The 26,710-nt window shown below is 33.3% G+C and overlaps 1 pseudogene across 1 annotated transcript; it reads right to left on the bottom strand.

Annotated features, from left to right (window-relative positions):
* Nucleotides 1-8,200: 8,200 nt before the first annotated feature.
* On the bottom strand, nt 8,201-25,437 carry LOC146897264 (protein MOR1-like; annotated as a pseudogene). Its single transcript, XR_015022544.1, has 51 exons — nt 25,145-25,437; nt 24,957-25,062; nt 24,131-24,254; nt 23,827-23,906; nt 23,562-23,739; nt 23,405-23,469; nt 23,080-23,162; nt 22,883-22,968; nt 22,651-22,764; nt 21,951-22,070; nt 21,465-21,567; nt 20,851-20,987; nt 20,462-20,527; nt 20,252-20,369; nt 19,917-19,957; nt 19,466-19,531; nt 19,279-19,383; nt 19,059-19,164; nt 18,396-18,508; nt 18,199-18,286; nt 17,992-18,092; nt 17,468-17,575; nt 17,202-17,307; nt 17,048-17,127; nt 16,811-16,960; nt 16,600-16,675; nt 16,362-16,486; nt 16,153-16,263; nt 15,930-16,079; nt 15,753-15,827; nt 15,587-15,662; nt 15,350-15,465; nt 15,179-15,277; nt 15,018-15,092; nt 14,832-14,927; nt 14,641-14,742; nt 14,250-14,351; nt 13,883-14,065; nt 13,685-13,796; nt 13,303-13,379; nt 13,156-13,226; nt 12,628-12,687; nt 12,387-12,513; nt 12,048-12,167; nt 11,887-11,964; nt 11,638-11,796; nt 11,331-11,489; nt 10,093-10,190; nt 9,862-10,018; nt 9,539-9,785; nt 8,201-9,186 (listed from the first exon to the last, which is right to left on the bottom strand). The product of XR_015022544.1 is annotated as a protein MOR1-like (transcript).
* Nucleotides 25,438-26,710: the final 1,273 nt, after the last annotated feature.

Raw genomic sequence — 26,710 nt, 5'->3', positions numbered from 1 at the left:
GAATTGCACATAGGAATGAAATGTTTGAAAATACATTCATATTCATACTCCTTCTCTCATTATCCATACATATTTTCTCCTTCAACCTTTCTTCCAATCTCAGGTCTGTACTCATTTTCCCCCTTTTCATAATTTGGGTTTTAATGGTATTGCTTTTGTTAATTTCAACTTTTACATTTGATTTTTTGTTTCTTACTTCACGGACAAAAAAATCAATTCAAGAAAAATCTGGTTCAAAATCGGTTAAAAATAAGTAAACCGGTTTAAAACTATAAACCGGTTCGACACCGGTTCAAAATAAATAAACCGGTTCAAAACTGTAAACCGGTTCTGAACCGGTTCTAAACCGAATTGGAACTGGTTTGAAAAATTAACCAGTTTTTTTTAAAGTGGTTTTAAAAACTGAATTGTATCCATTAATATGGTTCAGTTCCAATGCAGTTTAGAACCATGAACACCCCTAGTTGTCTCTCATTTGGTCAGTTTCGAGAGTGATCTTTTGAACGGTTCTTTTCATACGGTGAACAACAAGGTTGTGCTTTCATTTTCATGCGATTTTTGTGTTTTACATCACAATCCTTCTATGAAATAGGAATTTCTAAATTTTTTGAAGGTGTCAAGTCTCGAACCAAAGACCACAAGGTTGAGGAAAAAATCTTGCAACCTATTTTCCATGAAATAGGATCTTTCCTCACTCAAGAAGGTGATATATATATATATATATATATATATATATATATATATATATATATTATGTTTTTATTGATAATATAAAACCATACAACATTTATGTATCTGTCATTGTCACTGTCACTGTCTGTGAAATTGTCTAACTTTTTTTCTATTTTTTTTTTTTATGGATGCCACTTATAAAATCAATAGCTACAAATTAATGTAGTTGTTTGAGATAGTCATGAGAAACTTGGGGTCACTTTAACTCGGTTGACATTTTTTATATGATATTGTATAGTGTTTTTTTTACTCAATATATCGGGTCTTAATCGAAATGAGATTTGATGTAGTTACAACAAGTTGTTGTAATTGATGTAAGTCATCTGACTGAAACTTACGGCCAAAATCATGTTAACTAAAGAAACACAGTTTTCAATCTGAATTGTTCAACATCGGATTAACGACCGAGAACAAAAAAACTGTGGGAAACTACATGTATTTATTAAACCAACAAATCTAAGTCCATCTTAAACACCTACGTTTCTAAAATTTCAATATATGATTCCTCATTGCAAGTTCGTTTAGAAATATTGAATCAATGTTTGCAATTTTGTTTGCGCACTACCAACAATTCATTGGTTGTGATTTTATCATGAATCCATCCTCCAACACTTGTATTTTTGTTGTTTCACATTTTCTTTCTCTACTACTAGCGTTTAGACGAGCACTCTGTGCCCATCTGTTCTGTCTTCTTACTGTGCTAATGCGTATAAATTACAAATAATATTTTTTTTATAAAATTTTGATTAAAATTATTTTGATTTTGATTAAAATTATTGAAATAGATAATAGATATTTTGAACTTTATCATATTGTAACAAACTATACTTATCTTTTTCAATGATACCAACATATAACAAATATAACGTACGTATATCTTTGAATTACGCCAACAAAATAACATTTTTTATATTCAAATTTGTTTAATGGTATAATTGGAAGGAGAAAAAATCAGCCCAAATCAACCTATTTTCTTTATCAAATTGTATAGACATATTTGAAAATCGCTTTAGTCTCGTCATTCTCAAACAATAATCGAGATTCTCTCATCTTTCTTATATTTTTTTTTTAGGAAGCTTTCTTTCTTATATCCTTGAAATTCATATGATTTTGACTTCTCTAAATCATACTTTCAACTTGGTCCCTCTTAAGCTTTTTTTTAAAGCTCAGTATCCGATCCAAGGACCGACTAATCCCAAGGGACCAATCCCACCGCCCACTTGCGGGGGCCCCGTTCTAAGCCAGAGCTTTGCTCTGTAAGGACTTTCCCACCGAAATTGGCAACAGAGGGAATCTACCCTGAGACCTTGAGAGGAGCACACTCCAAGATCCCAAGCCAACCACTAGGCCAACCCCAAATGGGTTTGGTCCCTCTTAAGCTTAATTCCTAACTCTATCCTTAACAAGCTCATTTATTTTGAAGTAAAATTTCTATCCAATCTTATCTTCTCTACATCAATTATTTCAAAAAATTAATATTAGCAAAATAGAAATTAAAGAAAAAAAATAGTTGTACAATCAGAACATTTATCCGAATTTTTTTTACTGCCCTACTTTTTACCAAAACACATAAAAATGCCATACTTTTTCGAAAAATTGCATAACTACCCTACTTTTCCATATGTCTCTGGTACAACTCCACTCCAAGTTACGTGGTACCCTAAAAAGTGACGAAAATTTTGTCATTAGTATACCACTCAACTTGGGGTTGAGTGGTATAATAAAAACAAAATTTCAGATGCATAGATTTCCGTTCTTGCATGCATATTATATAAAAAAAAAATTAAAATAACTTAATTTTAATAAACTAATAAAAATTATATAACAAATAAAATTACAATAAAATCAAAAATTATTATAAATGTCCTGATGTCCCACACCGTCATCTTCGACGATTTCTTCCACGATTTACTTGAGGGTCATGTTGGTCTTCGTCGTTGTTATATGTAGTTGATTGTATCTGACTACCATAACCCAACGACAACGACACATCTTGTTCCCTTATTGGCCATCCCATATCCAGAAATTGTTCATTGGAGTTCAACGATGCCGGAGAGAGGTCAGATAGTAGGTTTGTTGGTGTTGGTGGGTGGTTGTAGTTTTGGTTGGTGTACATTGGGTATTGTGGGTTGTTTTATGGGGAGTAATTGGTGTACATTGGGTATTGTGGGTTGTTGTAGGAGAAGCAGTTGTTGTTGGACGTGCTAGCTTGGTTTGGGTCATTGTAACCAAAGTTTGGCATTGAATTTTGTTGGTAAGTTGACTGATAATGGGGCTCATATGCAATTCTCAGGGAGGTATATGATGGTGGTTGGATGATATTTTGTTGGCGGGTGTCGAGAAATTCATACATTACAGAACCATGATTTTTTTTTATATATATTATGCATGCAAGAATGGAAATCTATGCAACTGAAATTTTGTCCTTATTATACCACTCAACCCGAAGTTGTGGGGTATTTAAAAAAATTTTAAAAAAAAAACCCAAAATACAACGCAAGTCAAGATGGAGCGGTATTTAAAAAAATTCGAAAATAAAAAAAGAAACTACCACGCAACTTGGGGTTGAGTGGTATAATAAGGACAAAATTTTCGTCACTTTTTAGGGTACCACGCAACTTGGAGTGGAGTTGTACCAGAGAGATCTGAAAAAGTAGGGTAGTTATACAGTTCTTTGGAAAAAGTAGGGTAGTTTTGTGTTTTTTGGCAAAAAGTATGGCAGTAAAAAAAAAAAATTCCATTTATCCCTTCCAAATATTCATTTTTCAAAATATGTTTCCCCGTAAACTTCCTTTAAAAAAAAAATAGTTAAACATGTCTATTTTTATTTCTACTAACAATATATAAAAATCGAAGTTCAGCAAAATTTTATAATCATCCTCAGTTAAATGCACAATTTCTTAATTTTATGAACACATTTGTCATTTTGCAAAATAAAAACTAATTTATTCAATTTTTAAAAATTAAATTTTTTCGTTTATCTTCCGAGTATAACTAAATCTCTAAACAAATGTTACATTCTAAAAGCCTGTTTTTAGAAGTGATAAACTTGCAATGTTTAGAGATTTTGTTACATTCTAAAAGCCTGTTTTTATTTTCCGATAAGCTCTAAAAAGCCAATCAGTTAAATTTGTTGCTTTATCATTTGGAAGCATAACTAATTCCTATGAGTACGAAAGAAATTTGAATTATTAACATGAGTATATATGATTTTTTTTAAAAGAGTATATATGAAATTTATGACTTTATAAACATGAGCACGTAAGAAATTTGTGAGAAAAAAATAAAAATTTGTTACATTCTAAAAAGCTAGTATTTTTTTAGAATAAGCTCTAATTCAAATTTTTTTCTCGATAAGCTCTACATCACTTCCAAGCCTAAAATTAATATCCTATATTTATTTACAGCTATATTAAAACTAATGTTCAACAAATTTGCTATTGGCTCGTGGATCAATTTTTCTAATGACCCTAATTAATGTCCAACAAATGTAACTAATACATTTGTAAAAAACAAAGTATAACTAGCTACCCTCCGAATGTGATAACACACGAAATACATTGTATTGTTTTAGGGTCATTTGTTTTGCATGATTATTGGATTTCCAAAATAGTCATGAGTGGTGCATATTATTGTTTTGCATGATTATGTGATAACACAACTATATCTATAACAGGTGTGGTGCAAACATTGAATGATGTTTTGCATATAAAATAAAAAGTTAATTAATAGAAACACTACATTCATTATTATATTTTAGAAATAGTCATGAGTTTTCAATTTTTTTTTTTGAGAAATAAGTTTTCAAAATTTTATCATATATGTATATAAAAATTTGTTTACGCACATATAAATACATAAAATCTGCAACGGGTGCGGTACAAACATTGAACAGTGTTTTGCATATAAAATAAAAAGTTATTTAATAGAAACACTATGTTAATTTTGATTTTGAAAATAGTCATGAATTTTTAAAATTTTATCATATCAACTTTCTTATATATCTACATAAAAATTTGTTTTCGCATTTATAAACAAATAAAATCCATAACCTGTGTGACTTTTGGTGTTATTAATACATTTTAGCTTCAAAAAAAAAACAAATTTTTGTATATATAAGAGAAAAATATTTAATAGAAACATTACATTAATACTCATAATTTTTTTTGTTGACAAATTAATACTCATAATTTTTATTTAATAAGTCTATTTTGATCCTTCATAAAAAAAAAGTCTATTTTGAGAAATTTAACAAGTCTATTTTCTAACTATAAAAATTAATTAATAACCAACCAAAATTTATTCTTACCTTATTAGAAGCACATTCCCCAAATCTCTCTCTAGCTTTTTTTTTTAGGGAAAATCTCTCTCTAGATGTCTCTTTTTCTTTCTTTCTCTTACATTTTTTTCTCTCTATATCTCACCATTTCTCTCTCTTGCTTTCCATATCTAATTCAAATCTACAAAAAATAACCCTCAAAATATATCTCTCTCATGTTTCTCTCTCTCTCTCTCTCTCTCAAATTTCCACACGCTCTTCTTTTTATTATCTCTCTCTATATGTTACTCTATACTCCATTTTTTCAGATCAAATATCATCACTTTTATCTCTTTTTTTTTTCTTTTGTTATTTTTATCCAAGTTTTATCACCGACAAATATTCTAAAATAAATTCAGGACACATTTTTTATATCTAAATTTAAAATAAAATATGAGATAAGTATTTGTCGCAAATAAATATAAAAATATAAAAAACTTGATAAGTACTTGATAAATACTTGATAAATATTTATCATAGAAAAATATTAAAATAACATGGGACGCATTCTTTTCAACAAATATTTTTCAAATCTAAATTTAAAATGGAATGCAGGATAAGTACTTGTCACTGACAAATATACAAAAACACTGAACATGATTTAGTTATTAATAAATATATAAAATAAATATATGTTATGAGTCCCACTATGAATTGACTTAGTTCTAATCCCTATGACCCACACTTTGAGTTAGTTGCCTTGAGAAAGAATCAGTCATACTATTTTGTTTTTCTCTTGAATATGTTGTTAAATACAACTTTATTGAAAGTTAAAGAGTCCTCTCGAACCATGTTAAGACCAACAGTGATAGGATTCCCCATGAACTTCAGAAATTGCACACTACTCGTAAGGAGATAATTCCAAACATTCACAACTCTATCGATTTGACAATGAATCTCCAAATTAAAAACCAATATACTCCTTTTTATATATAAGTACAAATATAATAAAAAAAATTGAAAAAGAGTATAAAGTGATAGTGATAATCGATAGTGAAAGGTGATAACCAAATTAGTGATAACGAAAGGTGATAGTGATAAGGTAGTGATGATAAGGGGAAGCGATAGTGATAGTGATAACGAAAAATATACCCCTATATTTCTAGCAGGCCCTTAGGTCCTGTAACAAACTGAGAAATGGAGAGTTCGACGGCAGCGACAACATCATCGTTGACGGCGTCATCGTCTTTCTCGTCGACATTGTCCTTATTTGAGCAAGAAGGATAATAGCTTTATAAGAAAAAACAAATTCAAGAAGCTTGCCTTCACCAATGTGGGTCACAGGTTGAGGCAATTGATCCGTCAACAAGGCAACCACTTCAAAAATCCAAATTATATTGTAATCTAACTATTAAGGAAGTCGTTGACCATTTTCTTGACAGAAACTGGTGGGCCTACAAAATTGAAGGTTTCCATCAAATTAATGATTGGTCACTTTAGACCATGTAAATATATTTTTTTTTCCTTTGCTTTTCATAACAAAATTAATCGTCATGCCTAAGTGCTATTTTGATGCTTCCTTCTTTTTTACTGTATGCCATGGGGCTCCATTTTGTCATCTACCACTGATAGTAAAAATTCCATTTCATGCCTTGTTTATTAATAACACAAACGTCGGTTCCTTGCCGTGACATTCTGTGTTTGCTGTTTTGAAAAGTTTTTTTTTTTTATATTGAAAACAAACACACTTTGGCAAGATTGACAAAACCTAGATACCAAAATCATGTTTTGATAACAGTAGCTCATACGTTTTTGTAACCACACTACATCTATCAATTGCATATTGTTCTACCTAATGTTTGATCCTTCTAAATTTTGTTCGAATTAGTTTAATCCATCTATATATTCCATGTCTCTTATTTTATATTGTAAAATTTGCAAGTTCAGTCATGGTTCATGTTGAATTAAAGTAGAAGACACACAAATGATGTTTGTCTGTCCATTTTGATCCAAAGATTGTAACTATGCATATTTTGCCACAATATGCACCATTTAGTCTTATTCCAAAGACACGTTGCAAATGAAACCATTTTGATAAGTTGATGAAAAAAGTTGATAAGTTGATGATTGGTAACAAAGTAGCTAATGTAACTGTAAAACTTGAAAAGTTTGTCAAAAAAAACTATAAAATTTGAAAAGAAAAAAATGAAATAACTTATCTAAATAAGTGAACAATAAAATAGAACAGTAAATAACATGGCAATGAAAACACAAGACATCTACTTACAGATCTCAAGGATAAATTTGAAAAGAAAAAAATGAAATAACTTGTCTAAATAAGTGAACAATAAAATAGAACAGTAAATAACATGGCAATGAAAACACAAGACATCTACTTACAGATCTCATGGATGCCAATTCAATAGGCAATTTGCATTAAAATACAATTGGTACATTGTCATAAGAGAGTTCTCAAAGTGCGTCATGTAAGAGTAGTTAGGGATTTGCTCTATATTGCATTGTTACTATTCTCATATTCTTTGCGTCACCTTTTTTGTATCTTTCTTTTACCTTTATTCCATCTCTATGTTTAACTCATTAAATCCTGTTTATATTATCTTCTTCCAATCCATTCAAAACATAGATTATATGTAACTCATGTCGTGCTTTTTCAATTGTTTTTTTTCTTCAAATTCCAATAAACGTTATCCTTCTGTTTTTATATTTCTATTTGCATCCTGTTTTCATGTCTTCCCTTTCTCCTCTCAGTTGTAAATTTATTCTCACGAATTTGTTGTGGAATATGATTAAATTTGATATTTCCATTCATTTGTCAAACCCATTAAATCCTTTTTAAATTGTATATTACATTCTTCCGATCAATTCACCGCTTCCGAAACTTGCTCCCAGATCTCAGCCCCTATCTCAATTTGCTTTCACTTTGACTCATCTTCGTTCGTAGTGGACACAATTGTATAATTGTGTACTAAAAATGAATGCTAGTTTTCAAAATATGGTAATGAACATTGTAAAACATTTTTTAACCAACCATCTCAAACGTATATCGTTGTGAAGTTGTGAATATAGACAAACTCACACCAATACTATGATGTGTGGAGCAAAATTAGCACTAACTAATTACCAAAACAAAGAACATACTATAATAATATAATAAAGGCTCAAATCTGACTTACGTAGTGGACACAGTGATTTTTGTTTACTCAATTCAGCCCAAATCTGACTTATGTCTTGGGGAGAGAACGGCTCTTCAATCCACTATCAAAGCTTTCTTACAAAGAGATAGGTACAAAGGATTACAAGAAATTAGCCTTGAACAATAAATTCTAACCTACGTCTTGGGGAGAGAGCGGCTCTCCAATCCACTATCAAAATTTTCTTACAAAGAGATAGATACATGAATTACAAGAAATTAGCCTTCTACAATAAACCCAAATGTCTACTGTTTCCCCAATCTCTCTCCTTGATCAAGATACTCAATGATTTTACTCATCCAGGTGTTTGGATTGTTTCCCAACCCTAGAGTATAGCCCAAAAGCAGTCAATTCTTAGCCTTTGATCTCCTAAGAATTCCCCCTTTTGATAAACCTTAGTTACCCTTTGTCCACCCCTATCTCTACCACATCTTACACGGCTCTATTGACTATACTATACATTCAATATATATATTCACCTGCATTAAAAATTATGTACTCAAAATCTAGGAAAGGTAATGACATTAATTCCTTTTATCTTAATCCCGCCACTGAAGTTCAAGTAATCCACCTTTCAGTCTTTCCATCCGTGCTTGAAGTCCTGGCAAAGCTTTTTCATCCACAGGACGTACCCCTCCTTGCAAAGTATTCTCAGCTCCACCATGTTCTGATGCTAGAGGAATCTGACTGAGGAAGTCCATGGTTCAAGTTGTCGTTAACACTTGTCAATGGCCTAGCACAAGATTCTGTGCTCCCAGCAACAGCTGCTAATTGCATGCTCTTCACAGGACTATTCTCATTATATGATGATGGCAGTAGATTGAAATTTGTAGGTTAGAATTTCACATTAAATTTGGCGTCATTCAATGTATTTGCATTTACAGGAGAGGGGTGCAAAATCTGGGGACAATATATTTAAAGATATGGTGGAGTAGGCATTGGCATACTTGGCGGAGTTCTTCCAGCTGCAGCATTCATCGTCATCTGCCAAAATGTTAAAATCAATTGTCAATTGTCAAATACTTGACTGTACTCACAATCATGAACATAGAAAAACATAATGCAGGTTCAGTTAAGCACATAAGTATTTTATTCATCCTGGGCAAGACCATCTCTGATGTAAGTGCGAAATGCCTCACTAACATTTTGAAGCTGATTAAATATGTCAACCTATGGTAAACCAGGAACCTTAATCAAATATAAGTAAAATAAAATGATAAAACCAGAGGCTATTAACATGTGAAAAATAACATGAAACTTGAATACATCAAAGTAATAATCATTCGATTTTAACTGAAAAATAACATGAAACTTGAATATACACTGAATTTAATACCTCTGGGTACAATTGAGTAATCCGATAAAGTTCATATAGACCAATTGTGCAAATGTTTGCTTCTCCCCAATCTTCTTAAATATTGCAGCCAACTCTTGCTGAAATTTATTTATTTTCAAGGATAGAAACAAAGTTCAACTGTTGATTGATGAAAATCCGATACCACTGAATTATTGGTTTCTGAATCACTCCAATGGTTTGGTCCCCCAGGTCCAGATGCAGTCAGCATTCATGCAGCAGCCAGAGTCTGAAGTTCAAGTGTAAGAATATATATTAATTAACATATTAAGTATAAAATCACCCCAAAAAAAATCAAGGCCTACCTTAAGATTAAGTTCAATGTAAGCAAGGATGATGGGTGGAGATTTCGCATCGAAAGGAACCATTGAAAGATGACCCTGAATTGCTGCACCACAAAGCTTAACAAGCTCAAACAGAACAGTTTTCACCATTCGCAAGGGTTTGTCATCAGCACCAGCCCTGTTAAATTGAAACATTTTGAAAAAATGATTCTAGTCAAATAGAAATAATTCAATCCAACAGTAGCTATGTACCTTCTCCTAATTTCTTTCATTCCCAAGTCTTGCAAGTACAGATGGATGCTTTGAAGTATTCGATCAAGGTCAACATCATAGATGGTGCTCTGAAGAACCTGAATCGCATCAAAATGCATGTGAGTGAATGCGACAAAATTTTAAAGATCAAGTCTAGGATGTAATTTTGTAAATTTCAGCTGAGTCTTGACAATGAAATATGTATTCACATTTCTAGAATGATTGAAGCCAAATTTTACAATTCACCAATACCTAGCCAATTATCAATAGAACCATGTAATATAAGTCTAAAATCTAATAAAACAGTTAATAAATGAATATCAAATATGTATATTCTGGCTAGTTCAATAACATCCACTTACTATTATAACTCTTAATCCATTCATGAACCGAAATGGATTAGATGGATTAATATGAAAAAACAGTATGAACATTGGACTCTAGGTTGCCAATAGCACCCAGTAGTGTTTTTCTATTGTGTATGGGGGTCGCTACAGGGACCCTGAAAATACCCTTAAAATAAGATGATGCAGAGGGAGATTGGGGGTCTGTTGGGGATTTCCTAGTCACTCAGGGCTTAAGAGAAGAAAAAACCTTTCATTTTCAAACTACATCAGCCTGTTGATTTTCGGCAAACCTGCTTTCAACAAACCTCCCTAGCAACTTTCCAGTCAGGGCCTGTAGATTTCTGGCCAGTCCAGGCCAGTACCTTCTGTTTCCGCAAACCAACATCCTATTCTGCTCATTTTCCTGGCTAGTAAAGAACGTTTTGAGAGTCATGATGTGATTGACCCCACTCTCCTAAATGACTGATGATGATAGTAATGAATGGTTACTGGGAGAAATGGGTGGAGATGGAGAAGATGTTGAAGATGAATTGGTTTTCAATGATGATAAAATGACTTGAACAGATGGGGAGTTTTGCCAATGCAACTGAGGTTAGGGAGCCTTAAACCTATCCTAGGCAGAAGTCGTTTTTGAAGAGGAAAGCTGCATCTATGTGAATGGGAAAAGAAGTGGTAGAAGATTAAGAAATAAAAAAGGCTGAATATGAAGAGAAAGAGATCTACAGCTTTAGTACTAGTGAAAGTTGAACATCCAAATGAAACAACTGAGATCCCATGTATTCAGCTATTTCATTCAATAGAATAATCTTTTAAAAAAAGAATCAAATAAAGAGCTTATATGTTCCTTAATATTATGCCCTTTAACATTTTTGCTACAGGGTGGCAAGTTACCTTTGTAAGCTTGATAAGACATTTCACAACCAGATCAGAAAACTTCTGATTTCTGGTAGCAAATGACTCATTTGGTGCAGGTGAAGGCCACCTCGATGGATCTAGCGGACGTAAAAGATTAATTAGGACAACAAAGGATGAAGTTCGATCAGCATTATCCTGTATTGATGATCACTAGTCAGTAAACTAACTTGTGCATATGATTTACATCATAAAAACACACATTATCATTGCTACCACAATATAAAGTTTAATTTCAAACAAAGAGGAAAATAAAAACAAAGCAATTAAAAATCAAGTCTCCTACCAGAATCTTAAGAATCAATACATTCAATGCTTTCAACAACTGGCTTCCATCATCCATACGTGGAACATTATCATCCAAGAGCCACAGAAGAAGCTCGGTAATGAGACTGTCAAGAGTGCTCTCTTTTACAGCATGTGCTAATCTTTTATTTTGAAAAGTCTGTAAAGGAAAAAGGGCTTGTAATTTTAGAAACATTTATTGAAAGACACAATAATATCAGTATACCCTAAGGAAAAACGGAAAATTAACCTGCATGAGAGTGTTGAGCGCATATTTACAGGACCGCGATGAATCCCCGCTCAAACTGAAATTAAATGTTTTTGTAACCTGTTTGAAATAACAAAAGAAACGTTAATACTTCATGAGCTATCTCCCAACAGATGTAAAAGTTGTTGACAAAACTATCTTGCCTCATTTGCAAGGCATGAAACTAGCCTATCTGCATCCTTCACGAGTTCATCCATAGCACTGCCTTCTGGATCAGTGGCCTGAGCCAACTCATGGCAGACAACTTTCATTCCTTCAACAGACTGCATCACAAAATTATTTTGAAAACTGATGTAAAAGCTCCATTTTCCAAAACCAAAAAAAAAAAAGGAAAAATCTCCAATGATGTATCATGTATCTATATCTGTGAACAGATTTGTCAATTTTCAACGTGGATGACTAATGCAAAAATTATTGTCCCACAAATTATGATCAAGATATTTATATATAATAAGAACGAGAGGCCATGCTATGATATCCACCTGCTCAGGAGAACCAAAAGAAATCATGTCAAGTGCTTCATTCCAATCAGTGGGGCCACTGGGAACAGCCACGGGACGATGCATCAATTGTCTCTCGATGTTACTATCAAGTTGAGCATAATTTCTCCTGACATTCATTAGCAAGATGATTAAGAATAAAAGAAGCAGCGTACTTTTTTTGGTGGGGTTATTTAGGGGTAAAGGAAAAAAAAAAAAAAACTCAACAAAAACATTTTCATACCTCAATAACGAACCAGGAAGAGATCTAACCATTCCTCCACTTTGCTCTGCGTCATCCGGCCTGGTAATTCAAGCAAGAACATCTTGAATATTAAATTTAAAAGTTGAACTTAGAAACAGAGATTAACTTAATCCATTATCTGATCTTCAGAATTTTTAAACCAAGAGTACAATTTCCAGCCTTTTTTCATCTATTCCTTAATCTTTGGAATATTTTAACTTCTTAAGTTGATAATTTATACAAAAATCTAACACCTTAACAAAACAAAACAAAATAAAGATTTCAATAGTAAATTTTCTGGTCTTTTCTCGGTCTCATTGTCACAAAGGAAAATCAATCTTTTCACACAAGCTACCTAGGGCCTCGTACCAAATATATTATCGAAATATCAAGGTTCAAACAATCCAGTTATATTTTTGTTTTGATTTTATATTCGGTGATCACAATCAGGGTATCAAAGCTTAGAAGATATATAATGCATAAACTATTAACTCTACAACATAAAATGAAAAGACTTGCCAATTATACCTGACAGAACGCCGTAAAATAGCCCTCGCTTCCCCTGGCTTTCCTTCCTTCTTTTTTTCCATCTCCCGAATCTGTCAAATGATACCACCTTCATCTGTAATGCAGCATACCAAAAAGAGGGGGGAAAAGAGAAAGGTAAGAAGTTACCTTCCACTTAAATCTATCATCTAACATGCTTTTTTGAGCATCTGTTAGTTTCCCAAGAAATCTCCATATGTCCTCACCTGCATAGCAAGGTGGAAAGAAAACAACTCAGCAAGGCCAAAAGGTATTATGATCAAAATTAAACCAAATTTGTGCATCTGAATTCTTGAAAATAATCACTTCATCCATATATAAGGACATAAATGAATAAGTTGTGTAGTTTAAATATTTAAGAGGAAACACAGCAGCCCAAGTCAACTAAATGATGCAGATATACCTTCTTCCAAATAAATTTCTGTTTCAACCTCAGAAAAATAATAGAAAGGGGAAGGAACAAAGTTTTTATAAGTGCCATGAAGATAGATTTGTACAGGGTATACCATACCAAGAATCTTATAACCAGTGGCAAGTGCATTTAATGCAGCTTTCCTAATATCCCCATCCCGCTCGGCTGTTAAACTTGCAACAATTTGCAATGATTTCAGTTGCCCACTAATCTGTCCACATAATGTCAGGAATAAATATCTAAAATAATACTGATACTGAATAATAAATAATTCCCTAGAAGTGTTAACAACGTTACCTCAGCCCCATGATGATCAAGAATAAATCCTACAAGATCGGCACATTCAATTCGAGTTCGGTTGTTCTTAGAGCGCAACCCCTCTAATATATAAGGGAAACATTTGGATGCGGAATAAACTACAACAAATTGCTTAGTCAGTTCCCGCATTTTTTCGCGTACTTTCTCAATATTATGCCCTAACTGCAACAATTACAAAATATCAAACAGACTTTTAATTAATCATTTTTTGTAGCACCCAAGAAAGTAAACTACTCATACCTACTTATATACTGAAACTAAAAATTACTAAACTGACAAAAACACAAATTTGCGGAAATATTGATGTCTACTGGTGATGCCAACTATCAAACTTGTTAATACAGACCTTCTCTACAAGGCAAGGAAGAAAGATTGCCAATTCAGAATCTGTCAAAGAATACCCTTCATCCTTCAAAGTGTTAAGCAGTTCAGGAAGAAATTCCAGCACCTGGGTAATTAAATTGCATAAATGTTAACTTAGGACCAATATAGGGCCTGTTTTTAGCTTATTTCCATATGCTCTCCATGATAGCTTTATGAAAACAGATTGACTTTATTTTAACTTTAGTTATAGAAATAGCTTATCCATAAGCACTTAAATGATGAATGCTTATGCTATAAGGGCTTAATTAAGTTGTTTATCTAAACAGGGCTATAATACACTTCATAACCAAAGAAGAGAGGAGAAAAAAAATCTGAAAGTAACGGTGAAAACAAAAGGCAAAACTAAATTGTACCTTTAATAGACATGTTGTGTTTGATTTGCAGAACTGCAACACAAACCACCTCAAAAGAATGTCCAAAACTTCTATAACTTCCTTAGCAGTGGATGGAAGTGCCTGTGATGTGCAATAGAAATTGTATAGTTAACAGTACATTCAACACATGAAAGGCACACAACTTATTAAGAAGGTGAAAAGAACAGCACCCTCTGTAGAATTTCAAGTCCACCAACTTGCTTCTTAAAATCTGCACTTAAGAGTCTCTTATGTAAATCCTCTCTGAAATACTTCCTCATATCATTCTGAAAATTGCAAACAGTTATTAAAATTCAATAATTATAGGAAACCTGAGTTATGCGTGATAATTCTTAATTCCTCAAAGAACAGGTCACCTCTAGATCTTGAATTTGCTCAATCCGTGGATCCTGAAACTTAAACCTTCGAACAACCAATCTCTCTCTATCTTCCTGCTTGCAAGAAAATTGGAAGTTCAACCATATACATCTTTTGAAGATTTTAAGTAATGTTAGGTAAATATTTCAGCCAAGAATACCTTGTTTGAATCCTTGATATTTAGCAAGACCTAACTTTGGACTGCTATATCTTGTACAGAAATTGGTTCAGATTTAGTGCCCTTTATTGCCCCGGCCCGCTTCATGATGAAATGTACAGTTAGAAATTCAAACAAACAAAAGAGTTATCAACAAAGTAAAACTCAACATACCGCAGATACAGATCTATTTCCAGGTTTTGAAACACCGCTTGCAGTTGATTTCCTAACTTTTGTAACACCTTTCGATGTTACTCCCACTGAAGCTGCTCTGGCTGGCTCGAATGACTCTGAGGACACACGTTGGGGGCAGGGGGTAAGAAATTTTAAGTATAAGAGGCAAAATAATTAGCATGATAAGCATCAATCAACAATGGGTAGCAAAATAAGCATTGTTGACGAAGAACGCACCATGAAAAGCTCCATATGGTTTTAGCTTCTCAATAAAAAGTGCTGGTCCATGAATGTCTTTAACTATCTTTTCAATCTAAATACAAGCAATTTAATTATTCTTGGGATCACATGAATCTCAGGGAAACAAGGAATGAAAAACCAGTATTTTTTGTCATACACATACCATTTCATGCCCGCTAACTCTCAGTATCTCATTAATGCAAGCCTCTGCTGCCTTGCGAACATCAGAGGATTTATCCTAGAAAGGAGCCATCACAAATTTAAATCCGAGGAAATTACACATTAGAACTGATTAGATAATGATGGACAAGTGAGGACATGTTTGAGTAACCAGACGTACTGCCATTGCAGAAGAGGCTGGCTTCAGCAGTTGTGCAGCTTCAGGAAAACTACTTAACCCAGAAAGTTGCCTAGACAACCAATCAAAAAGATCTTTGCGTCCTTCCACACCAAGTTTGGAATCCATCAAAGCAATTGCAACATATATCACCTACAGTAACATCATGTTCAGGCCAGACAAAAAGACAAGAATAACAGAATACAAAATCAGGAGAAGAACAGACCATTTTATCAAGATGAATAGCAGCTAGCCAAGAATCTAGAGTATTCAGTACACATTCTCTCATGTGCTTCTTATTGTCACCAAGACATTTGAATATATCAGACAGAATTCCCTGCAATAAACCATTTCAAGAAACTTAAACTTTTGAAAAAGGAAATACAACATTATCAACTGGAAAGAAAATACAAAAGCAGAAGAGAATTCACTAACTTTGCTTGACTTCTCTACAGCTTGACCCGTTGCAGATGCAACATTACCAATTGTTGTCAAGGTAGCCATGACTATGTTTTTGTTGCTATCATAGAGCCGTCCCCTGAGAGCACCAAATAACTCACCTGGTAATAACAATCATCTCTCAGTAAGCCCATGAAGCAGAAGTAATTGATGGGAGAGGCAGAGTCAAATTTAAAACTTTAAAAAGCACAAAATACCAATGCCAATGAGTTACCAGTTCCAGTTTCTTGAATGCGCTTATTAGCCTCTTCCAGTATTTTGTTCACGGCATCAACAGACTCCATACGAACCTACATTAATCAAAATGAAATGCAATGGCACTACTTGCTAAGTTACTGGCAGTTGAAAAGAAGACAAAAATACAAAACAAAAGGTGATTTAATACAAGTTTTTTTTACGTTAATACAAGATTGTTTTAACCAAACCTTCCAATCAGGGCTTTCAAAACTCTTCAAGAAAGTTGGGGTAATCTTTCCACTAATATCTTCACGAGGCAAGCTATCCAGCCCACCAGCCACCATGGATGAAAATGAATCCGATGCTCTGACAGTTTTTCTGGGAACTGCAGATGTTCCCTGAAACAAAACAAATAAGCAAATTAATAAAATTAATATTAGGAATCATGATACTACATAGAAGTTACATCCCCAAACACAACATACCTCAAATGGGTTCTTCTCATATTCTGTGTCAAGAGCACTCAGCAGTGCAGGCTTAACGTCGGTAAGAAACCCTTTTATGTCTAGAAGGCAAAAAGCATTAGATCTAACACAAATAAATAGTGAGATGGAAATTTAAAGTCAACGCAAATTTCACCTGGACCAACAAATCTATGCAAAACACCTAAGAGTTTAATTGAAGCATTCCTAGTAGCAGCTGCACTTGACTGCAGCCCAATTTCTTTAAGAAAATCAATTAAATCCTGCAAAAGAGGACTTGCATCAAAACATAGAAATTGTTGCATAAACAAAAAAGTATAAAATGAAAGTGTTTAAAATGCATGCAATCACATATAAGACATTAAAAAAATGCAATCGCAGATAAGATAACTTAAATTACCACAAAACAAACAGATAACAGACCTTAAGCTTTAAATGTGATACACCAAAATCCTCAACAGCAGAAACCATCCACATAATCCCCTCGCTAAGAACCTTAGGATTCTTATGCTCCTTCATGATCTTGTAAACCTACAAGAAAAGTAACAGTTTTCAAAAGATATTTGTTTACACATTAAAAATAAGCAAAAGCAAGGTGATAAACTGTCATATTTCAACTTTCAACAAAACAATGAACAATTTATACTATTAAAAAATAATAAAAAAGTATGCACTTCAACAAAAAAAATGATATTCTAAGCAGAAGCAATAACCATAGTCAAGTTTTAAAGACAGATTCACCTCATAAATCTACAGATAATTAGCAATTATGAAATAAAGAATGTAAACCCTCTTCACATAAATTTAACATATTTAAAATACAACTTTTCCAAGGAAAAAATCATGCATTTCGATCCATGAACATAAATTTTTCAAATAGACAAGCTAGGATCACACCTTTACCCGATAACTAGAAGACATTTCCCCTAAAGAACAACCATACTTACTCTTTCAAAAATGAATCCTGGACCAACTGCTTCACAAAAAGTAGTGAGACATTTCATAGCATGTGCCCGCGTCTTAATATCTGCTACACGTTCACTTAGTCCTACACAAATGGAATTAGAAATGTAGTATCAAATCAGGATACCAGTCATTCATAAAGCAAGGACGCGATTATTGGTAAAAGCAAATTAAAAAATTACATTACCTACCCGAAAGACAAAGTACTACACACTTCTTTGGGAATTTAGTTGCAGTTGAAGCTATATGAGTGATAACTTCAATAACCTGCTGTTGAACCTGGTCAAGTATGACAAGCGCTAAGAAACTTCTTGTACTATCCATGTTGTTTTGAACTAGTAACTAATAGTATAAATCATTCAAAATCCAAAAGGAAATACTTCTGAACCTGAACATTTTTCTCCCCCCAACCAGGCAAGGTGCAAAGTAATCTAATCAATATTTCTACGGATTGGTCAAGGTTCTGTAAGCCTTCAACTTGCTGTTTCAGAGAAGAAATGGCTGCAAAAATCTAACGTCAGGGCCCTTACTCATATCGCATTTACAAAAAACACATTGTAGGAAAGTCAGAAGATAAAGTTCTGAGTGGTTAAGACACAGACCCAAATTCAACGTACTTAAAAAACAATAAAAATAATTTATTTATAGATACCCTAGACGGCTAGACCTAAAATACATGTCAACAACGAATAAATTGAAGTAAATATAAATGTGAAAACAGTCTAGTTCTCCAACTTCAAGGCCTAAAACATGGACTAAAAAATGCCAAAAACCTTCCCGAAGATACTAAGATCTATTTCACTTTCACACAATCATGAAATCATTATCTAGAAGGGCCTAAGATAATCAAGTTCCTCAATTATAAATCATAAAAACACCTGAGAAAAATTACAGGGAAATGTACCGAGATCTACAAAAGAAAAGCAAAAATTATTATCAAATTAATATGAGGTTGATGTAATGATGATATTGGAGGTTAGATCCTCAACCAAGTAACCGATCCTACTTCTAACATGATTCCTCCTCTAAGACTGAATAGATGATTTCTAACCTTCAAGACGCTCCTTCCACGCAGCACTTTTTAATAGAGTGATGGTATCTGACTGTATAAGAGAACCTATTCGGCTTTCAATCTCTTCAAGACCCATCTCAGTGGGCTGCATGCATTTAGATACACAAAGGTTGTATAAATTGGTATTAGTTAATCACATGATAAATTGTGGCAGTTGATTCAAATTAGAGAGACAGCAGACATACAAATATTATATTACCTCAACATCTTCGGGTGTTTCAATCGATTTTGATGCCTTTTGTGAAACTCCGTCCACTTTCTTCTTTGTACCAGACTTTACAACCCCCCCTTTCTTGGTGACGGGCTGGAATGTGTAAAATATTCAAAAGACTAGCTCATCGCATGCATCAAAAATGTTTAATCACAAGCAAGAAGATGTTACTTACTGCTGCCGCCTGAACAGGTCTCTTTCCAAGAAGCATACTTGCAGCACTTTTAATAGGTGCACTAGACTGTATGTAAATCATGGAACAGTGACTATATGTCTACAAACAAACCTTTCAACTTGTAAACTTCAACAATAAATTGTATATTTTCTGTCTTTAAAATGTTTCGCAAATTCCAGTACAACTAACTAGCATTTGTTTTCCCAAATACAGTTAACAGAAAAGTCTCGTAATACATTTTATTTATGGTTAACAAGTTTAGAGGAGAGGTGGGTAACTAAAGAAAGGATGTTTGGCAGAAGAGTACTTTAAAACAACATATTGAAAAACAAACATCTTGCATGTTAAAAGGCAACAGTATCCATTCAATCACAAAAACAGCAAGTTGAAAATTAATCACCCGGTACAATGCATTGAAGAAATGAAACTAAAAGATAAAAGATACACCCACCTCTGCGGATGAGGCACTTGCACGTATATTTTGCACAGAAGCTGAAAGACCATTATCAAGTGTCAGCAAAAAACTCCAACAAGAACTTTAGGTTTGGACAAATAAATTAAATCACAAATAAAAATAAAGCAAATTATAGAATCAACTAAATTAGGGAGTTTAAAACAAACTCCAGTCACGCAAGATTTAGTGAAAAATGTTGCTGACAATTTGACAAGAATTGCCTTACGCATTCACAAGAACCTAATGTCATATTGAGGCATGCTTTGAAATGTGATGATCAGAATAAATTTAAGAATTTAACACTTGTTAATAACATCACTGAAGTTACAAACCTGTAGAAGAACCACCAGGCACAGCATCTTCAGAACCTGAAATCATTTCTGAAAGCTTCTTCTTTCTAACATCATCAAGTTTCTCCAGTGACCTCTCAAGAGGTCGCATGCCAACCAACTGCAAGAGAATGAACAGTACAGTTGCTCAAAACCTCAACAGCAAAAGCTAATTAATAAACAGGCAAGCAAATTTAATGGCAAAAATTTTACCTTTGCTATTGCTGCCAATGCTGAAAATGCGGCATCCCTCACTTCAGGAGTTCCATCATTTAGACACTGCAAGATTCAAATCAACAATGTTTGGAAAGTAATGAATAAAAGTACCAGACAAAAACTATTACAGTTTGCTGTTTTCAACAGAAACACAATTGAAGAAAATTAAATCATAGAATAGAACAATGACAGCATCAATTTATGAACACAATTTTAATCAAACAATTTATGCATCAACTTCTAAACGGTCCTACACTAATAAAAGGAGGGGTATTAAACTAGCATTAAATCAAGCGGGCTTAATATCAACTTCTACTGAACAATATATTTCAAGAAAAACATAACATGTCAACAGAACAAAAAGTATACAGCAAAACAAAACTCACGTTCATGCAGATTGGCACATAATCCTTATGCACCTTTGTAATAATACCCTTGTTACTTGTTTCAATGCAAAATGTGACCCAGGTCATTGTTAATGATCGCACAAGGGGAACTTTGTTTTTTGTTGCTGTCTTAACATCTGTAACAAATCAAACATAAAATACTCAATAAGAAGCAAAAGTATAACACTACAGAAAGTAATGACACAATAAACTAAAGCTCAACTCAACCAACAGAATACAAACAATGACATGTACCACTTATCAGAATCCAGGAGTGATTGATATAGGTGCTAAAGTAGCAATATAATTCTACGGAAAAAATACATACAGATAGGAATTTACAATTATGTTTTCCAAGGAACACATACATCAAAAACAGAAATTCTTCTGATTTCTGGGGTTAATTTTAGGCTTAATAATGTAATCTTCAGTTGAGAACTAATTCTCATCAGGAAAAAGGGAAAAATCATGGACAGGGTTTGTAAAGAAAAAGAAAGCAGCAGGTTCTGAGTTTCTGTAAATTCAAAAATCAAATCATTTAACTAATAGAAATTGAAACTTGAATTCCAAGCCAAATATAAATCTCGAAAATGATCATGATGGGGGGAACCTGCCTTCAACAATATCAACAAGGCTAATGCATCCAGCTTTATGAATCGCTTGAAGAGTCTGAGACAACGCCTCGCTCATGGTAGGTTTTTTCTCTTTCAACTTTTCCTGTTCAAGAAATAAATATGTTAAAACTTTTCCTGTTCAAGAAATAAATATGTTAATGTTAAGTATACATCATTTTAAAGTGAGGAAATTAACAATTCATGCCATGTAAATGACAAAAACATCCATAGAGGGATTTTAAGCCGGTAAGCAATTCAAATCAAAATGGAAACATCATACTCTCTCAAAGTCAAAACCAATCACATTAACCAATTGTTCGAAACTAAAAAACGAATAGATTACATGGAAATGTAGGCAAGACACACCAATGTGGGTACACAGTAGAGAACCAACAAAGACATGTTAAGTTCATAAATCTTGTAGAGAAATGTACTCAATCGGTAATATTAAAAACAAAATAACAATGGCTGTCAAATAGTACTTACAAGTAAAACAGGCAATAAAAAACGAGAGCTCGCAGAAAAGTTGGTTCGTAATCCACGAGCAAGATTGCCAATAGCCTGGATAGCTTCAACAGCAACAGCAATATTCACATCTGTAATAAGCTGCAAGCAAAAAATAATGGCTTAGCTTTAGAAATATGCATCAATGACCGAGGAAATGCAAGTACAAACGCAACAACAATGATGTTCACTATTATTCAAATAACTTGTGTCTTGCATGAAAAGCCAGAACAGAATAAAATATTTTGCTACCGATTTTATGGTGTAACTCAAAACAAACAACCTTTAATGTACATCAGCCCAAACAAGTTCAAAGCTTCCATTAACACGCAAGTGCTAACTTTCGAAGAGAAAGGGTTCAAAAAGAATTAAATTAAATTAAATGAAAAGAATGTACAGAATATCAGAGTACTCTACACAAGCTAAACATAAATAGAATTAAACAAAAGAAAAATGATGCAGTGACTTCGACTTAAATAGAAATATTTATGTCTCAATCCTTTATTACATACTTCAGTGGCCAATCTCACTTGATCTTCAACGCAACATATATCATAATTATCTTCCAAGTCATTAGAAATCAGATACAATATTTGAGTGGAAATATAGATCCTTCATACTATGTACAAGCTTAGCTAGTAAAAGGCCAAACTTTTTCATTGCCATAAAACATGTGTAATACCTTCTTCAAGGTCCGACAAACTTCAGAAAAATCACCGGGGGAAATTCTTTTGGTTGATGCAAGCTGTGTTAGCTCACCAACAGCCTCCTTCCGTTCAAGCCATTTGGTAGCTTTCTAAAGATTAATAAGAGTAAAAGAGGGTGAAAAATAACTGAGACAGATTCAATGTGATAAAAAGTGAAAGTATTATTTGCTAGAGAGAGAGAGAGAGATGGGGCAGAAAAGAACTGACCACTCCTTTCCAAAATCCTGATTTCTCCAAAGGAATCAAAATATCAACCGGATCAACAAGCTCATATTCATCTATTTCTTGAGGAGCTAACAATATAAGAGTTGCAAACAGGTAGGCATGTTGTTAGTGTCACAGATAAAAAACAAACTATGTCTGAGAAAAGAGACCATGCTCCATCTGCATCATCAATTACATACCATCGGACCCAGATTCTTCCGCAGGGCCAGGACCCACAATCTCAGATATAGTTTCCTGTTCAGGTTCCTTGTCTTGCTCAGATCTAAAAAAAAATGGAGGACTATATATTAAGACGGTGTTACCCTCATTCGGTGATTTACAATTAATTATACAGCAACATAATAAGCAAAAGATTCAAATCAGACAAATGCGTGTTTACAATCCAGTGGCTCGTGTCATCAGCTATGGTAAAACCCCTAGCTGTGGATTGCAATACAACATTACGGCATTGCCAGGTGAGCATTAAAAGGATTTTCTCATTGCACTGAAAACTCAGATATCAACCTTATTTTGCGGCTTGGCTTTGCTGTTCCCGTAACATTTACAACTTCCGCTTCCAACTCTTTTTTCTACAGAAAAGAAAGGGAATTGGATACTTTACAATTTACATTAGGAGGAGAATATAATAAATCAAATAACTAGGAGGAACAGAGAAGCTTACCATTGTGTCTCTCATTTTCTCAAACAAGATTGATTTTACATTTTCTTTACCAATCCAGCGACAAAGTTCAAGAGTCAGCCCTTTAGAAGATGCACGAACATTTTGATCTTGGTGATCGAAAAGTTCCGGAAGCATCCTCAAAATTCTTTTTGGGGGCACAATTTTAGCTCCAAATTCACTAGCAGTTTGAAGGCATATAATTATCTCATTATATGAGAAACAAAACAGACACAGCTATTATAGATTTTGCAACGAGATTCCAAACCTTAAAGCTTGAAACATAACATCTATTGCAGGCACCACTGCTTTAGCAACTTTGTTCTTTACTGCTTTCTCCATTGCATCCTAAAATTACCAAAAGCTTAATAATGAAAGGGTGAAAAGCATGACTATTAGATGCGAAGTTATTGATGTGTAAACTAAACCGCAAAGAATCTTAATAACCCGAAAAGTGCAACCCGCACTACTGAAACAAAACATGTGAACAACCCACTAGACACACCCTGACAGAAAGAAGAAAAAAAAAACAGTCAATGGCAATGAAATCAAATACACTTGAAGAAGAATACCAGAAAGGCATCGACGGCCTCCAATTCCACCCAGAGCAAAAACACTGCCTGAGCTTTCTCTATTGTCTTTGGCCTTCCCGTCAGACATTTAGCCACAACCACATCGCAAACCTCCTTCCCAAACCTGCCCCGGAATTCAAATTCAAATGGAAACGTTTTTTATTTTAACTAAGTGTGCAAATTCATTTATGAAAAAAGAAAAACAGAAGTCTGGAGTACATAAACCTAACCAACTAGAAGAAAAAGCACGAAAAATAAAATTAAAAAAATCCTCAAATAAGAATGTTGTTCCTATGTATTGCCGAATCAATTAATGAAGTATAACAATTCATGTGAGGATTTGTGGATTTATATTCTTCTTGTGAGGATTTATTCCTCATCAAACTCATTCTCAAAATCACTTTAACAACCAAAATACACATAACAGGAAATGTATATTACCATCTATTAAATGATAATGGCAACACGTCAATGGATGCATGTCTAAAATTGCTGTACTCTAACAGTGTATATAAATTAAGCTAAATTCTCAAAGAATTTAATTTATAACCAGTGTAAGAAACTTTTACACATGCATTCAAAGATGTGTTGTCCACTTAATTAATGAAGTACGGCAAGTCATGTGCTTTTTGCTCATTAAATGATATGGCAACACATGCATGTGTAAAATTGTTGTGCACTTGGTGTGTATAAATTAAACTCAATCTCGAAATCACTCCAAGAGTCAACAATACAGAAAATGAATGTATTATCAACCTGTAACTAGAACAGAACAAAAAAAATCAAACAAAACATACAATTGAATTATGAAATTATGATCACCTACCTCCCAGCGTCAGCATCTGCAGCATGCAAGTAAGCAATCAATGCATCAAGTGCCTTCTCTTGAACAGCGGCATTCGAATCGGCCACCGTCTTTTTAAAGTAATGACCTAACAAATTCAAAATGCAACATTAAAGGATCGATAACTAACCAAGCAGCGTTAAAAGAAAAACACAGAAACAGAAACTAACCAAATTGACGAATGCGAGGGTCGTTAGGATCGGTGATGGAGTGAAAGAGAGAAGCTAAATCGATATTGGCGTCATTTCTAACCTTCCAGTTCTTATGTGAAAGACGATCCTCCCATGGAAGCTTCTTCGCTTCCTTTAACAACTTCTCTTCCTCCGATGATGACATTGTTGTTGTTCTTCAATTCGTAACCGAAATGAGAGCACGAGAGAGAGGTTGGTTTCGTTTATGATTTGTGCCGCGAAGAGTGCAACATTATATCGGACTCGTTAAACTCTTTCTTATTTTTGAGGGGAAACGGCTCATTAAACTTTTGAAATATAAATAAATAAATAAATAAAAATTGAGGGAAATAAATAAATAATGATAAATCAAAACACCTATCTTTACTCTTAAAAATTTCACACTGTAGAGCATTAACCAAGATCTTAGGATTAAACTTGATTATAATACTTCTTGAAAATTTGAGTAGGGAGTGGCCCAGTTAACTTCTTCAGCAGCCATCTAAAGTAGGGTTATTAATGTCCTGCTGTTCATAGGTTAATTTTAGGCGGCTACTAGGTTGGAGGGAGAGAATATTTCATAGTATTTTAGCCTGTGATGATGATTTGTTAGAGATTGCGTTTTCGGCCTTGGTTCAATTTCTCCCTTTCTGATGTGAAGCTAAAAGATCTCATAGTATTTTAATTTTGTACATTACGTAATAAATTGTACATTACGTAATAATATAGTTGTCCTTGCAAAAATGATAAAGTATGTTTGTTATTATCAATAGTGCACTACTACTTTTTTGAGGAAAAAAAAAAGTAATATAGATATTCATATGGCTTCCATTTAATATTTATACAACTTTTTTATTGAAACAACATTTTATGACTGTGTCATGCAGTTTAATTTTTTTCAATTGCCATTTAGTCAGTGATTCAATCAATGAGATAATGACTCTACACCCTTACTGAGTCAGTGATCAAGCTGATTTACAAAACATTAGACAAATATTTGTTACAGATAAATTAATATGAAACTCGAGTTAGATATTTATCATTGATAGACCCTTCAAAGAAAAAAATCATTGATAGATATAATAAAAATTGGGGACAAATACTTGTCATTGATAAACATAAATAAATATGAAATAAATATTTTGTGAATTGGTAAATATAAAAAATATGGGACATACATTTGTTATTAATATTGTTGGTGAGTGTCTTGATTTTTTTTTTTTATATTTTTTTTAGGGATAGTGTCTTGAATTTCTATCAAATATTAAAATTATGTTCATGATATCATATATATCAGTAGATTAATCTAACAATGTTGAATGTATTGTAAATTTTTCCATATTGTTTTTGGCATTACCAAGTCATTTTGTTGACTATCTGCGGTAACACTTCGTCAACATCCAAAACTTTGCATTGATAATGGAAATATGAATTTTTTTTTTTGAAGTTTATATAAGAAGCGTATGACATTTGAAATAGGCCTTTTGTGGGAAGATTTTTTTGCTTCAAATGATTTAAAAGCACGGGACACTATTCATTTTAAATTTTAATCGAAAATCCTCATTC

The sequence above is a fragment of the Medicago sativa genome, chromosome 8 (genome assembly GCF_051527215.1).
Source record: "Medicago sativa cultivar Bolivia chromosome 8, Bolivia_mono, whole genome shotgun sequence".
In the NCBI taxonomy this organism is placed as follows: Eukaryota; Viridiplantae; Streptophyta; class Magnoliopsida; order Fabales; family Fabaceae; genus Medicago; species Medicago sativa.
The sequence above is the reverse complement of the archived record's forward strand: the minus strand, read 5'-3'. Positions and strand labels throughout refer to the sequence as shown.